Here is a 6,747-nt window from a genome sequence, read left to right on the forward strand (position 1 = left end):
CTAATTATTGGTGATTTAGAGCATTTTTTTCATATGACTAGAAATGGCTTTAATTCCTTCATTTGAAAATTGTGTCTTCATATTCTTTGACCATTTAGGAGAACTGAAGTTTTAGGGAAGAAAAAAAAAAAAACTTCTTGAAAACTAGAATTGGGCAAGGGAAACCAGAGAAGTTATATGGGACTAAAAAAAAAAAAATGAAATAACATAAAAATTTAAAAAAAAATAGAAGAGAGTGTGGAAAATCTCATATGAGAAAACAACTGATTTGGAGAACATAAAAAAAAAACATAAGAATAACTAGATTATTTGAAGACTATGATCAAAAAAAGAATCTTGATATGATAATATAATAAATAATTAAAGAAAAGTGTCCTGAGAATGGTAAAAGTAAAGCAAAGGACTCAGAAATGATAGGAAATAAGAGATACATACATAACAAAAAATTAGGAGCATAATTTGCTATGTAAAACAGGGATAGTAATCAAAATCTCAAAGTTAAAGCAAAAATAGATTTTACTCAAAGAGAAAAACAGAAAAACTATACTATACATTAACCATGTTAATCAATATTGTTTTAGACAATTTAAAAGGATGATACAATATAAAGTTGAAATATTACTGTAATGGAGAAGATAATAAGTTGACTGAGTTAGGAAAAATATGGAAAGACTTGGACTTAAGAAGGAAAATGTTATTCACTTTCAGAGAAATAGAGGATAAACAAGCATAGTATGCTCTTACATAGATGCATATGAATATATATATGTATATGTATGATTATTGATATCTACACATATGCATTATATATGTGTGTGATTGCATGTATGTTTGTATCCATGCTTAATTGTAGCCTTCTTAAGGAAGGGGGGAAGGAAGGGAAAAATAAAGAAGAAAACTAAAAGTACAAAGCAGAAAACAAAAGAAAATATACAATGAAGCAAAAAATAGATGTGGGTATTTATTATATAGGTTTTCTTGAAATGAAAATTTACTCCTTTGTAATTTGAATCCTTTCTCATGTTTGCTGTGCACATGGAAATTTTTATTTCATTTTCCTATTTTGTATTTAAATTTAAAATAAATAACTAGATTTTTTAAAAATGTTGAATTGGGAAGAGAGAGCTAATTTGAGTGTGTTTACCTTTGTGGATATATGTATATAAATAATTATGTATATACACATATGTGGATATATGTATATATAAAATTATACTCACATATGTGTATGTAAAGAACTTATTTGTTACAAAGCCTATCTTTAACATATGGAATGTTAGGAAACCCCAAAATGGGTAGAGACAGAATATTATCAGTAGAATACCTGGGAATATCTGATCTATGAGTATTAAAAGACCCTAGTCTTACTCATAAAAATCAGAAGAAAAAAAAAGTTGTGCAGAGAAAATTCATAAAATATGCAAAACTCTTTAAATATATTGATTCATATTTTAAACATATATTTGCAAATGTAGTCAATTTAAAAGGGACATTTTTAGTGCTCAGAAAAAATTCCTTGAAATGCTCTGATATAAAGCTAAAAAGTTTAGTTTGATTAAAATCCAGGTTACAATCACCTTTTTTCATCTTTCCTCTTGATTCATTATCATTTATTTTTATCCAGATGTTACTTTTATTACCTAATGGATATCTCTTTTTATTAATGGATATTTATTATTTATTATATTATTTATTAACATATTATATTATGTATTATATATTATATAGATGTTGTATATATTACATTATATATGTTATATATTATATATTATAGTATGTATTATATATTATATGTTTTATATATTATATAACTTCTATAATATATAATTATATATTATATTATATGTATAATACATACATTTATTATTATATAGTACGTTATATATATTATTTATTAATGGATATTTATTATTTTATTACCTAATGGATATCTCCTTTTATTACCTAATGGTAATCACCTAAAAAACAAACTAGCTTCATGACAGAAACTAGTGGTCTTTCCTCCTAATACCATTATTTTAATGATTCAATAATTTAATAATAATAATTTCCCTCCCCAGGATCAGAGACCTAAAGTGTGAAAGTTTATTATATTTAAGAGGCACAACATTATTTCATTATTTTATTTTCCCTTTAATCAATTTATTGTAAAATGGATATCAAATATCTTTATAGCCAACTAAACTTTCTTAGTAATCATATGCATTTAAATAAATAGGTTTCATTTTGTTTTGACACTGGTGCAGGATGTATGTGCACCTGGGAGCATCTTTGGTTATAATTAACTGCTACATTAGTTGCAACAAACTTCATCAGCTTGTGTCCTATTTTCTATAAGTCTATAGAAAGACAGGTGATCAATTAACTAATTTATTACTTAAACATCAATGTAGCATAATATCTCTACACCAGGTGGCACTAAACTCAAGTCATGAATCACATGGCTTCAACAGTTCGGATCCAATGTGTTTATTTGGACCTTTTAAAACTGCAATATTCCTGCTTTTTAGCAAAATGATTCCATCAACCTAACTCTTTCCACTACCCACAAACCTCCTCCTAATACAGTGTGTGTGGCCCTGAATAGAAAAGTGATCTAGGAATATGCATATTCCAATTGTTTTCCAAATAAAACCAAGAGAAACATGTGTCTCTAGAGCCCTGATTTCTGGCATGTGAGCAATCTCTTGGTAGAAGTTTCAGACATTTGACTTTTGACTGGACATATGGTACATTTTAAAATATTAACATTAAAATAATAGAGACTATAAAGTACCCCCCTTTTATGAACTGTATCAACTTATTGCATTCCCCATTCCCCAATTTATGCTTTCTCTTACAGCATCAGGTTGTGGATCATGTTAAGGGGAAAAATGGATTACATGTTTGGAAACTTTCAACATCAGCTATGCAAAAATAGAAAAACAGAGATAGATGGTAAGAATGAGAAAGAGTCCAGGAATTTATATCAGTCTCCTGCTGTGATCTAACAAATAGTAAAAAATGTCATGGTTACTCCGGATATCCTGTTGCCCAGTCTGTGCCTTTGCTTACTTGTCTCTCTCTTCCTCCCACTTACTTTTCTCCTGGCAACTTAATATCTTCTTTGCCACAGACTGCAGGGTGTTTTTACCTTTCTGTTGTCATAGATCCATTTGGCAATTTGGTGAAGCTCATGGACCCTATTAAGAATAATGATTTTAAATAACTGAAGGAAAATCTAAAGATGAGCTAGAAGTTAATGAAAATAAAGCTGATTTTTTTTTCTTTTCTACTATCCAAGTACATCAACTATGTGAAATCTATCCACCACAGAGTTCCAAGGACAGCAGGTTAAGACTCCATTTTTACAGTACACACTCTTGAATCTGTTCTCACTCTTCATTTACTAGACCTAGCTCAGGCTGCAATGATTTAGTTCCAATTATATATGTCTTACTGCCCTTCCCCTTTTAGTATCTTTCAATCTTTCCTTTTCTATTCTTAATCTAATTAAAAAGATTGGGGGAAAAAAAGACATGGATCAAATTGTTCACCTGCATAAAAAGTCTCCATTTATCTTTTGACTTTCACTGTAGTTTGATTCCTATTTTGATCTCCTTTTCAAGAAGTCTTGGTAAAAAGTTTTGTTGAGTTAGTTTTCTCTGTGAATACCTTTAATGTTCTACTGCCTCTTATTAGATGAGATGGATTGCATACATTTAACACTTAATAAATACTTATATTTTTTCAATAATTTCCTGTCTCCAGAGATCATTTGTTTATCCAGTCTGTCTGCTTCACTTTTCATGATCCCATATTTAATGTATATTCCATTATTCTGATTCTGCCTTATTAAATGTATCCTATTTCATAAAAGTCTACATTTCATTATAGTCTTCATTCTTATTCAGCTTAATTTATTTAACCATTCTTCTATTGCTGGACATTTTGGTCCTACTTGTTTTTTGTTTGTTTGTTTTGTTTTGTTTGTAGTGTAAAAATAGTTTTGTCATAAGACTTTTGAATGAAGTGATAATTCTTATTTTGTTATTTCTGATATTTTCTGTTTTTTATAACATTCTTTTCTTATTGCTTATAAACATGTTCAATTCTATGTATCTTAACTCAATATGAAACATTAAAAAATAGCTCTTACCTACTTCTTTACTTTTCTATTTCTTTGCAACTAAAGTTCTTGAAAAAATTAGTATAAACTCAATTTTCTTAGCAGATACTTGGAGTGGTTTCCCATTTCCTTCTCTGGTAGTTTAGGCAAAAAGAGGTTAAGTTAGTTGTCCAGAATTGCACAGCTAGTGAATGTCAGAGGCTAGATTTGAACTCTGATCTTCCTTACTCCAGATCATCCAGCTGCCTTCCAAAAGCACTAATAATCTCTAAACTGTCGAATCTAATGATTTCTTCTCAATACTCAAACTTAGTGACTTTTCTGAAGTACTTGATGCCTTGGATACTTTCTCTTTTTTGAATTTTTCTAACACTTCTCTTTTTGACTATCATCCTCCTACTTATCAGGTAAGTTATTTTTCTCCTCTGCTGGATATTCATTCAGGTTACCCCCATGGAATATATACTACAAGTTTCTGTTTTTCACCTTTTTTTTAATCTCCCTATACTCTCACTTGCTAACCTCCTCAGCTCCCATTAGTTTAATAATCATGTATTTGATGATGACTCGCAGAGCTATATAAATATTCAATGCTAGTTTCTCCAAGATTTCATTCCCATATCATCAAATACATATTGGATACTTGGAACTTAATGTCTTATGAATCTTTGCTCATTGGTATGCTGAAACCGCTCAAATTGGCTTTCTTAGCTGATAGGTAAGTTTCCAGGGTCACCATTATACCTTAGAAATCATCAAAATGACAAATGAGGGTTTTGCTAATGGATAAAATGTTAATAATATAAATTAAACTTGAAAGTATGTCATGCATGCTCCCCTCCATCCCTCAGAGAACAGGTTGTTTTATATATATATATATATATATATATATATATATATATATATACACACACACACATATATCCCTTATTGCTGGTGACACAATGACACATCCTTAGAGTTAACCAGATTTTCAAACTTTGCATCATCCTTTACTCCTTACTCTGATTTATCCTATACATATTGAATTATTTGTTAATTTTTTTCCATTTCTAACCCCATAAGATCTCTTAGGTGTGTTCATTCTCCCACATCACCACCATTCTCTCTAAACCTCTCAGCATCTCTTGCTTGAACTGTTGAAATAGCTTCCTAAATTTGCATCCTTGCCTCAATGCCTCCCAGTGCCAATCTATGTCAGAACAATTCCTAGTGCACAAATCTGACAGTGACTGACCTATTGAGCAAAATTCAATAACTCTCTAGTCTTTTTTTCTTATTAATGTAAACTGTGTTTTGCAGTTAAGGCTCTTTAGAATCTACTCTCTTCTGATCTATTTCTCATCTCAGATCTCTCAAAAGTTGGATTCTTGTATCAAGTACAATGAGCAGTTTAGTATCATATCATTTCAAAATGCTTTCTTCAGTGGTTGGATCAATTGACTATTCCAATAGTTGTCTACTGGAATATTTTTTTTTCCCTCCAAAATTGGGATGGCTAACTTTTTTTTTTCCTGAGGCAATTGGGGTTAAGTGACTTGCCCAGGATCACACAGCTATCAAGTATTAAGTGTCTGAAACCAGATTTGAATTCAGGTCCTCCTAACTTCATGTTTGGTGCTCTACCCACTGCACCATTTAACTGCCCCTAGGATGGGTAACTTTTAAAAGAGAAAGTAGTCCAAAAATGAAATTCTACAACATTTATTATAAATTTTTTCAATGCTCTGAATGTATGATTATATGAATTTCTAATTCGGTGTCTACTGTGCAATTCCTTTTTTTTTTTTTTAAAGCTGTTGCTTAACAGAATAAATTATCTTAATTTACACAAAAGCCAATCATCATAGCAATTTTCCTTATCATGAAGTTCACAGAAAACATCTAGCAGGAAACTACTGGGTCAAGGAATATTCAAATCAATATAGTTCTCCGTTATAAGGATGCTTAGACTAAAATCAGAAAGACTTTAGGTCTTCAGTTTACATAGCCCTATGTTCCTGGTAATTGTTTCAAGCCCATTAGCTGGTATTCTTAATTGTAACATTACTTTGTTGAGCCAAAGAAACATTTATCAAATAGCATAAATGGTTCCTGTTTAAGGATAAATACTGAATTTGTCCAACAATCTAATTTATTTCCACAAACTTCCTGTAGTTCTTTAGATTTATATATTTTACCAAGAACTAAGCAGTGCAATGGATAAAGTACTAGATCTGGAATACTGTCCCAGGCAATTATTAGCTGTGTGATGCTGAATAAGTGATCTAATTTCTCCCTGCCTCAATTTTCCTTATCAGTAAAATGGGAATATGAATATTACTTACTTCCCACAGTTGTTATGAAGATCAAATGAAAGAATATTTATAAAGAGCTTTGTAAACACTAAAGTACTGTATACATAGTGATTATTATTATAAATTATTATTTCCTTTTTCTGTTTTTAATTTTCATCTTTCTGAGATTCTGTCCTCTTAATGTAAAGGAAAGTTTTAAATTATAAAAACATTCATCTTAAAAATAAGAAGCAGAATCTAAGAGCTGCATCTTAGTAATTTCAAGGAACAAATCAATGAAAGGGGAACCAGAAAGATGACTGCATAGATTGGCTTTTTATTTTCTTAAAATTTGATTGTTCT

Source organism: Sarcophilus harrisii, chromosome 6, assembly GCF_902635505.1.
Source record: "Sarcophilus harrisii chromosome 6, mSarHar1.11, whole genome shotgun sequence".
Lineage (NCBI taxonomy): Eukaryota > Metazoa > Chordata > Mammalia > Dasyuromorphia > Dasyuridae > Sarcophilus > Sarcophilus harrisii.